General features: G+C 39.5%; 1 long non-coding RNA gene across 1 annotated transcript; it reads right to left on the reverse strand.

The window, feature by feature from the left end:
- Window positions 1–974: 974 nt before the first annotated feature.
- Window positions 975–9,599, reverse strand: LOC125635010 (uncharacterized). The gene is made up of 4 exons (XR_007356115.2): window positions 9,358–9,599; window positions 7,088–7,273; window positions 5,075–5,249; window positions 975–1,096 (listed from the first exon to the last, which is right to left on the reverse strand). It is a non-coding gene; the product is annotated as an uncharacterized LOC125635010 (long non-coding RNA).
- Window positions 9,600–10,485: the final 886 nt, after the last annotated feature.

Consider the following 10,485-nt stretch of genomic DNA (forward strand, 5'->3'; position numbering starts at 1 on the left):
AGGGTTGCAGATAAGCAGCAACAGCAGGTCTCAGACTAGGACATTCATTTCCTTTTTACAACCCATCGACACAGTTTACCCTCAGGTCTCAACTCCTCCAGACTGTATTAATTAAATACCAAATCCTCAGCCCAGCATCAAGTCTGACTATGTTGGACTGGGCATTGAAGATGAAAAGGCAAAGAACAGACCAAACCTGCAGATTGGACACACAAGCCCTGGTGGCTAGGAGAGACCAAAACCACACCACATTTTCTAATCTCATAATCTTTAGACTTTGATTTTTGAACTTTTGGGGTTGGCAATCTGCTTACCCCTACCCCAGTCAACTCAGGACCTCCTCTACTACCTCCCGACAAGTTGTCCTACAGAGAACCCCTTCATAGCTAAACTCTGCACTGCTTGGCGTATGCGTGCCATCTAGATAATCCCCCTAAAATCCATTACCCTATCTTGTACATACCTGTCCCAATGATTGAGGAAAATTCACAGTTGCAGAGGTGAGGTTTGGTTTACTGCTAAGTCATAGGATATGCCCACTGCATCAGTCGTTGTTCCTTAAATATAAATTTCATACCAAGTGGAATAATAGGTTAAATTTTGCCCCTCTTGGCCTTAATAGCAGTTCTGCTTCTGACTGCAGTAGGGCCAGACTTTCACCTATTGCCTCTAACTTTTCTGCAGGGATTTCTACACTTGAGGCTACCTCTGATATTAGCTATAGTAGACCTCCTAAAATGTCTAATAAATTTCTCCATTACAACAGTTAACTATGATACCTAATTTTTACTTCCATGAACTGTTGCTTGGGTTATGCTCGAAAATGCATATAAAACCAGTGTTGCCCCTTTGGTCTAAGTGGTTAGCCAGTATTTGCAGCTTTGCAGGATTGTTTCCATTGGAAGGAGAAATGGATGATATGAGTCAGGTATAACATTTGGTGCAATTCTGTTTATTTACAAAGAATGTACACAGTCCTGTTGCTCTGAAAGTGGTAGGAACAAGCAGCCCCTTGTTGGAGCTTCATTGTAACACATATCAGAAGCCTGGAAGGAATTCTTGGAGTCCATTCTTATCCTCCAGGAAATAGAACTGGCTATAAAAGAAACAAAGCATGGTAAATCATCAGACAGTGATAGATTTTCAATTGAGTTTTAAACAAAAAAATGTCTTAGTATGTTCAAAGGAGACTGTGAGAGATTTGTTCTGAGGCTAAAATGAGTGGCCTCTTCATACCTCCCACAATGCAAGAGGTAATTATATCGAAGCCAGGGAAAGACCCTGCTAACCATAAAAGTTTCAGGCACGTTTCACTGATAAATTTGGCAAGAACCTTCACATCTCAAGTTCTGCGGGAGAGGGGGAAGAGAAGAGGGAGTTGTTAATCAAATTATATATAAATCAGGTCAGAGTTATTAAATCTTGGCAAGGGACCGACAACCTCGGGGTAATTCATCGCTACAATTGCAATTTCACAACACTGGAAATAAACTTTTGATAGAATTATCACTAAGTGCTGCAAAAGTCTTCAATAAAGTTGCATCTCTTTACAGTTCTTGAAAGAATGGGAATCAGTGATCACTTTATCAACTGGCTTAAACTGCTTTACATTAACCCTACTCCAAGGAGATCACTAATAACTATATTTCAGACCCATTCTCATTAGAAAGAGGAACAAGAGGGCTGCTTGCTATTCCCTCCCTCATGTTCTCTTACACTGTATTGGAGCTGCTGGCATGTGCAATTCAGGGGTGTGCAGGTATAACAGCTATTAAGCTTGGTCATATAGAACAAATACTTGTTCTATATAACTAATACACTGATTCTTCTTTCTAGCCCACAAAGGTTTACTCTTCAATTATTAATTAAAAAGACTAACTGAAACAAATCTGAGGTGTTATGGCTAATTAAATTCCCATACTAGCTCTTAGTCAGTGGGATTTCTAATGTCAGCTGGTGGCAGTAAAATATCCAGAAATACTAATCTCTGGAGATTTAGAGGAAATAGTTAAAATCAGTTTTGACCTAATTATCACAAGTAGCTTCCCATTCACCCAGGTCTTTGGTGATATCTCCCTTGCCCGCTGCATTAAAAACAAACCTGGTAAAAAGTAACATGCTACACAGATAAACAGACGTGCTCAAACTCCCACTCCAAATACCCAAACAATATTTTCAGAAAATCAATGAGATCCCATAAACATTTTTAGGGGAACTGGGAACCACCTGTCATCTCCTTCAAAAGACTTCAGCTAGTAGTTGAATTGGGGAATTTAGAGTCTCAAATCTGAACCAGTACCATAATGCCCTTTATTATAAGCCAGGCCATGCAATGGGCATATGCTATCACAAATAATATGCCTACATGTATGAAATTAAGGGTGTGGCCTTCACCTGTATGGGCCAGGGGCCTGGAGCTGGCTGGCTCTGCAAAATTAGCTCTGCTGGCCACACCTAGGATGGGGGTAGGTTTTTATTAATAAAAACAGCTGGGTATTGAGGAGCTAATTCTCTTATAAAAAGTAGTAGGATGCTGTAGAGAAGTGGCAGGGGGTGTATGGAATAATCAGGGAGATAAACAATACAGGGACTGTTGGGAGTGAATAGATTCCTGCAGGGGACCCTGAGAGTTTGTCTAGACTGCAATAAAACAGCTGCAGGTAGCCCAAGTCAGCTGACTTTGTCTCAAGGGGCTTAGAACATAAGTACGGCAATACTGGGTCAGACCAAAGGTCTATCTAGCCCTGTAGCTTATCTTCTCACAGTGGCCAATGCCAGGTACCCCAGAAGGAATTAATAGAACAGGTAATCATCATTTGATCCATTCCCAACTTCTGTCAAGCAGAGGCTAGGGACAGCATCCCTGCCCATCCTGGCTAATAGCCATAGATGGCTCTATCCTCCATGAATTTATCTAGTGGTTGTTTTTGTATTTTTTTTTGTTTGTTTTTTTTTTAAACTGTGGCCTTCACAACATCCTTTGGCAAAGAGTTCTACAGGTTGACTGCATTGTGTGAAGAAATACTTCCTTTTTTTGTTTTTAAACCTGCTGCCTATTAATTCCTTGGGCTGTAGAGCTATAAAATTGCAGTGTAGACATTCCAGCTTGGGCTGGAGCCGGAGCTCTGGGACCCTCATCCCTGGGCAGAAGAAAAAGGAAACTGAGGGTATGTCTACACTGCAAACAAAAACCTGTGCTGGCCTGTGCCAGCTGACTTGGCTCCCAGAGCATGGGCTGTGGGGCTGTCTAATAGCAGTGTAGACTTCTGGGCTCAGTCTTCAGCCCAAGCTCTGGGACCCTCCCACCTCAGCCATATGAGGCTCTGGATAGTGTACATATGAAAAAGACCTAATCCCTACCATCCATTGGGCCCATCAGATATTGGTGAGTTTAGCAACCAAACAGAGAGGACTTCCACCCTTCATCTCATTTAGAGGTCCCAAGCTGGTGTCATCCAATGCTAAAATTAGGGGGAAGATGATAATAGGAAAAAAATCTAATGGAATGTACCATACTCCTATATATATCTCCTCATTAATAATGAAGAATGAGATCACACCATTTACTCCTTTCCAACTGCTATACAATCTACCAAGTACTCTAATTTGGCCCAGAGGCCCTTGCAGTGTCTGAAGTGCCAAACTCCTCAAATTTTGTAGAGAGTTATAGTATTTCCCCAGACCAGCATCTACACCATGTGACTTCCTAATGACCCACCAAAGATGTAATGAGGCAAAAATGGAACAAAGAAGTGGTAATAAATATTTCATCACCACAGTGAAACACAGCAACATGAGAGATTGATTCTTTAATCTTAAACCTCCAATTATGTCTTGTTCAACAAAAAATGATCTTTAGGATGCATTGGTCACTTCAAAGACTTTACAAAATTAAAGCTATTCCCAGTAATGGATGTTGGCAGTGAGGGGAAGAAGGAGGTATGCCCTATTGCTTCAGACTTCTGGGATGGCAACAAAACCAGAATTAACATGATTCTAGAAACTTCACTCAACCTCAAAGCAGGTACCTGCATACTGGGTCATATACACAGCAATTGGAGACAATTGCCACTGTACCAAAGGGGCTGGCTGGTTGTGAGATGTTGTTTTACTACATTGGAAAAGTAAATCTCCACCTACACCCTAAAGGCATGAAGGCTGGTATAATAGAGCTAGCTGTAAAGGAGAGGACCACATACAACAATTGGCAAACCCTGGGGAAAAATAGCATACTTGGAATGGTTTTTCTAGACCTGGTCAACTAAATATCCTTGCAGGAGGCCTGGTTGAAAGGTGTGAGATAAATCCACACTCTTTTCTCCCCCCCCCCCACCTTTTCCCTCTTGATTTGGGTTTCCTTAATTTTTTAAATCTTTTTGTTTTGATATGTGCCATAAAAATCCACATGTTGGGAATATTGCAGTTAATAAATGGGACTCCAAACACAGTGTAAATGTCTTAGGGGGCAAAAACCCCCAAAACCCTAATGCATAGGGGGGTTTTAACTTATTTTAGATGTTGACACCTAGTACATTTTTTGTTTTGTTATAAGAAACAAATGATTGAAAGTTTAATAATTTTTAAAAACCTACAGTAAGGCATAGGTGTGATGGGTTTGGTCACAGAGTTCCCCTTGGGACTGTCACCTGATGTGCTGAAATTACCTCTGAGCCCATTTTCTCCGTCAACTTGGGACTTCCAGGACCCTGCCTTGTTGAGCCAGACATGCTAGCCTGCTGCAACACAGACCCAGGGTCTGGGCCATGCCACCAAAGCTGCAGACTTTAACTGTAAACAGTGCAGCAGGTTACCTGTCTCCAGCACCCAGTTCCCAATGGGATCTAAACCCCAAATAAACTCATAAATTGTCCACCCTCTATAACACTGACAGAGAGATGTGTAGCTGTTTGCTCCTCCAGCTATTAATCAGTTACTCTGTGTTTATTAAGTATAAAAAGTAGGATTAAAGTGGTTTCAAGTAATAGACAACAAAGTAAGTCATGAAGCAAAATGAAATAGAACACGCAAGTCTAAGTCTAATACATTAAGAAACTGATTACAGGTAATATCTCACCCTCAAAGATGTTCCAATAAGCTTCTTTCACAGACTAGGTTCCTTCCTAGTCTGGGCCCAATCCTTTCCCCGGTACAATCCTTGTTAGTTCCTGCAGACATCTCAGGTGGTAAGTAGGGTGTGACATTACTGGGACTGTATAGACCATTGTTGCAACCAAGGTCCTGTAGTGGCACTAAATTTGTATGAAGGAGTTCAAATAAGGTGCTTATGACAAGGTTATGATTTGCTGGTTATGATTATGCTATCTGTATGCATGTATCATTTTTATATTAAAAGTTATAAATATTAGCTCTATACTGTCTGTATTTCGAAATTGTGCTATGCTTCTGGGTGACACCCTAGACAATTTGGCATCAGCACTGCCTAGCCTGCGTGATGGCCTATTAAGGACCATCAGCTATACAACTGAGCATTGAGAGAAGGCAAATACACCTTGTGACTCAGCAAGACATGCAGGGACATGCCAATCGACAGAACTCTAAGGTTTTTCCATGCCATGTGCTGGATAGTTTGCCTTTGGAGCAAAGAAAGCAGAGGCCACATGGCAAGAGAATATAAAAGGCTGCTGCAGGTCCTCCATCTTGTCTTCAATCCTGCTTCTTATTTCTGGAGGAACCTTGCTACAAACTGAAGCTCTGAAAAAAGGACTGAATGACCCATCCCAGCTGTGGATGTTCTCCAGAGACTTTATTTGCACCTGCAGTTTATTCCATCACTGCTACAAGCTTGAACCAAGAACTTTGACATTACTGTATCTAATTGATTCCGTTTAACCAATTCTAGCTCTCATCTATAATTCTTTCTTTTATAAATAAACCTTAGATTTTAGATTCTAAAGGATTGGCATCAGTGTGATTTGTGGGTAAGATCTGACTTGTATATTGACCTGGGTCTGGGGCTTGGTTCTTTGGGATTGGGAGAACGTTTTTTCTTTTACTGGGGTATTGGTTTTCATAACCATTCACCCCCATAATGAATAGCACTGGGAAACTGTAGTGTCTAAGGGAATTGCTTATATGACTTATGGTTAGCCAGTGGGGTGAGACCGAAGTCCTCTCTGTTTGGTTGGCTTGGTGTGCCTTAATGGTGGAAAACCACTAACCTGGGGCTGTGACTTCCCTGCTCTAAGCAATTTGTTCTGAATTGATACTCTCAGTTGTGTCCCACCAGAGGCAGCATCATTACACAGGGTTTTCTCATGACTGGCAGCCCCTTTTGTCATGCTTCACTCCTTTTATAGCTTTGGCACAAGGTGGGAATCTTTTGTCTGTGCTTGTCCCCACCCCCATCTCATCAATGGAAAAGTACCAGGATTAAGATGGATTCCAACATCATGTGACATGGTCGCATGTCATTGTAAGACCCCTAGTCTCCATTCCTCCTAGGTTGGCCCACAGGTATGTAGGAAGGTTTGCAGGTAAATAAACAATTTACAACCAATTGTCTGGGTCGCTCAAATAAATTGGTTAGTCTCTAAGGTGCCACAAGTACTCCTTTTCTTTTTGCGAATACAGACTAACACGGCTGTTACTCTGAAACCTATCAAGATTCTAAAGCACCATTAAAGACCCACACTTTGCATAATTACAATAGGACTTCAGAGTTATACTTCATATCTCTAGTTTCAGATACAAGAATGATACATGCATACAAATAGGAGGAATATGTTCAGTAATTTATAATATTTATGATACCTTACAAGAGACCTTTTGCATAAAACATATTCCAGTTAAATCATATTCATACTCATAAGCATATTTCAATAAAACATATGGAGTGCAACATCACAATAGGACCATAAAACAAAGAAAACAGGATGATATTAAAGACATTAGGTGGAATGAGATTAGTGGAAATCTTGCCATTTACTTCAATGGGGCCAGAATTTCATACACTTATTTTAGGATTTTGCTTAAAAGAACATAGTTATTATATTTTCTTATTTAAAATCTTGTTTTTCTACCATATTGTCTAGTAAAACTTTAGAATTTAGATAAAATTGTTCCTTACCTTTCCCTCCATTGGATGTGCATACTAATTTGTTATCATAGGGTTGATTAGGAGCAGGCTGGTAACCATAACTTCAAAAATGTCCCTATATGTGAAGAGCTTTCATTTGCTAATATTGCGAAGAATGTGTGAATTGCCTTGCTGGATCAATCCCTGGAGGGTTATTTTCAAGGTTGAGATCCTTCCCTGAAAGATCATAAGGAATCTCTGAATCCCACCCTGCAGGCAATGGGTTCCTTTCAGCTGCCTCCAATGTATGCATATGCATCAGAGATGCCAAAGGGAAGGACTTTGAACCCGACTTTGTTATTCACAGTTCACAAATAGCAAATATGAGACATATTATATACAACTAAAACATATAGTCAAGCTGTTTATTAAATATATATTTCACATACTTTCATTGCTATTCAAGCAGTTGTAAAATCACCTTTTGTTGATGACCCCATCTGCCAGTTAGCTGCTGTAAACAGGTCTTCCTAGCTGTCTCATCAGAGTTTTGATTCAAATTATAACATACAATTTGTGGTCCACACAGAGCCCCGCCTCAGTCCATTCCTCTAGTCTTCCACAAGACACCACGTTCTCCCGGTACAACCCAGGAACAGCCTTACATATGCATGCTGAACATATAGACACCTAGTACACTACACACCTTCACAAGATGGCCTAAAACCACCATGGTGCCTGATATAGGCCATGGGAGGGGAGGCAAGGAAGTGACTATATCATTATTATTCATATTAATAAGTGGGAAAACACAAATGTCCCTCATATTTAAATTAGAGGACTTCTCCCAGCAGCAAGGAGAGGATAAGTAAGGGTAACAAGGCAATTATGCAAACGATACATCATTGAAGGGCTTGTACAGCCCACCTATTTCTAGGGCATCATAATTATGTGTAGTGCTTTTACAGAGAAGAAGTCCTGAATTTCCTACAGAACTTGGCTGTTGTCCTTGCTGTTACCTCCACCAAAGTGCTGCCCCAACCTGTCACTTCACCTGAGATCACCTGGGAAAACAAATTTTCTTTTATATGCATATTTATTTAAATTGATTACAGAATTATTTTAAAAAGTTAATTAAGCATGCCAACACACACAGAAATAAAACATAGCCATCTGAAGAGAAGATGGATGGGAATGATAGCTAGAAGAGGCTCTGCTATTTTATTTTTAGCCTGGGCCCTGTAAACCCTGCTCTTTGGGCTGATAGGGCAGACACTTTCCATTTTTCCTAAAACAAGACAGGAATCCCCCAGTTTGAGGTTTTTTCTTAGTAATTCTCCAGTGTTTGAGTTGAGGTAAAAAGTGAGAAAATATGTTTCTTCTTCGTTCTTCTTCTACCTGAAGTTATTACATCCCCACTTATACTCCCCCCTCACTAACTCCAGCACTGTGTGGGGGGAGTGGTCTGAATTAGAGGCATGATCTAGAACTATGAGCATATAAAGGAGAGCCAGAAACTCCAGAATGCTAATTCTAACTCTGAAACCTATTTCCTCTGTGGCTTTGGACTAAGTCATTTAACATCTTGTTAATTTCTTTATATCTAAAATAAGGATCATATAACTTACCTACCAACTTGGTAAGTTATGAGGAGTAATTAACTAATGTTTGGAAAGCAAGCTAAAGACTATATTATAGTTGTTTGTTGCGTCTTTCCAGTGGTGCCCACATTGTGCCGAATGCTATCTAAACACTATAGAAGACATATGCCCTGCTCAAAAGAGCTATTAATATTATTTCTCAGTGCAATGTTTGAGATGATTAGTCTCATTTTCCTGGTTGCTGGGTTATGTACAGCTGATAGTAATTTGACCAGTAGCAATTTCTGTGCTATAAAAACACTGCTGCAGTTCATACAATACCTTCCAGCACTGGCTCAAATCGTTAAATGAATTTGCGTATATATCATAGAGTCTGCATTGTTTTTTTGGGGTTTTTTTTTTTTTTTTGCAATAAACCTTTTAAAATCGAATCTTGTGTATAACAATTTCTACTTTTGTTTTTTGTCTTTTTCTATTTTTTCAGTAAAATATTTTAAAATTCATTAACATAAGAAATGCATAAGCATGTGTAACTTTGACAAGTGAAACCTATCAAAACCACAGAGTCAGAGTATATAATAATGAATGCATATTGACTGTTGAATAGCAAAAATGATGCTGTTAAAATACTGCAAGCCTTTGCAGAAAAATAATGGCATTAGTGTGACTCTCAGGCTTCTGTAGGAACCATTATACAATGCAAACAGTTAAGAAACTTACACATCTTGAAATCTTTAAATGTCTCCAAGGCAGACTGTTGATTAGTTGTCTTGCTCCCACAGTCTATACATTTAGCTGGAAAAGTTGTTATAATCATCAGAGCCTTTGGGTTACTAGTTGTTGAAAGAATATAGTAATTTTAAAATTTAAGCTTGTTGAATAATTTACCTTTGCTATTAGCATTATGTGCGGCTGTTGCTCAAATGAGAAATGAATACAACTGCTTCCTAGAGCTACCTCTACTACAGACATATCCTCCATTCTGATGTCAGATCTGCACATGAATTAGCACCAGATAATAGAATAAGTTATGCACTTCAGAGCCACACAGCAGTCTCTCTGTCTGGATTCCTGATCTGCATAGACTAAGGGCCTGATCCAAAGCCCACTGAAATCTAATGAAAAGCTATTGACTCTATTGAGCTTTGGATCAGCACTGAGTGAACAATGGAACAAGTTTTCATAGATTGTTTTGCTTGGAAAAAAACTGAAAAATAATTTAATACATTTGATGCCAAATATGTTCACAAATTATTTCACTAGCTCTGTAAAAGGGGTGAATAATGACAACACTTTTATTGAAAAAATATTGTCACATACATTTTTCAATTAATATTATTCATAGAACATTGTTTGGAAAAATGCTGCAAAATTCACTAAATAATTGATAGGCCACATATGCACAGATTATGAGACCTGCTCTATAAAAATGGGTGACTAATGAAATAATTGTCAGATATTTTAGTTAAAAAAAGATTGCAAAGATTGTTGCATGAATTATTCAAGAAATATTATTTCACTGGTTCCAGCTGGGACACACACCCTCCGAAAAGCATGTTTGATTGATTATGCATGCCTAGTGTGACCGTGAGGGGGGTGGGAATGAAGTGTGGATTGTAAAATGTGTGAGATTTTAACTCCACACATACTTTCTACTTATTTCTCTTCTTTCATCTAACTCCTACCCCAGTTCAGTGAAGTACTTAAAGACATGCATAACTTTGTAAGCACCTGGGTATCTAAATCTTTAAGGCCATCGGATAAGGGAATGTCACCAGTAAGAATTACAACTCAGGAGTTCCTGGTTCACAGTCACAAACACCATTAGACCATTCCCCTCTCTCTTGT

Source organism: Caretta caretta, chromosome 3 (assembly GCF_965140235.1).
Source record: "Caretta caretta isolate rCarCar2 chromosome 3, rCarCar1.hap1, whole genome shotgun sequence".
NCBI lineage: Eukaryota > Metazoa > Chordata > Testudines > Cheloniidae > Caretta > Caretta caretta.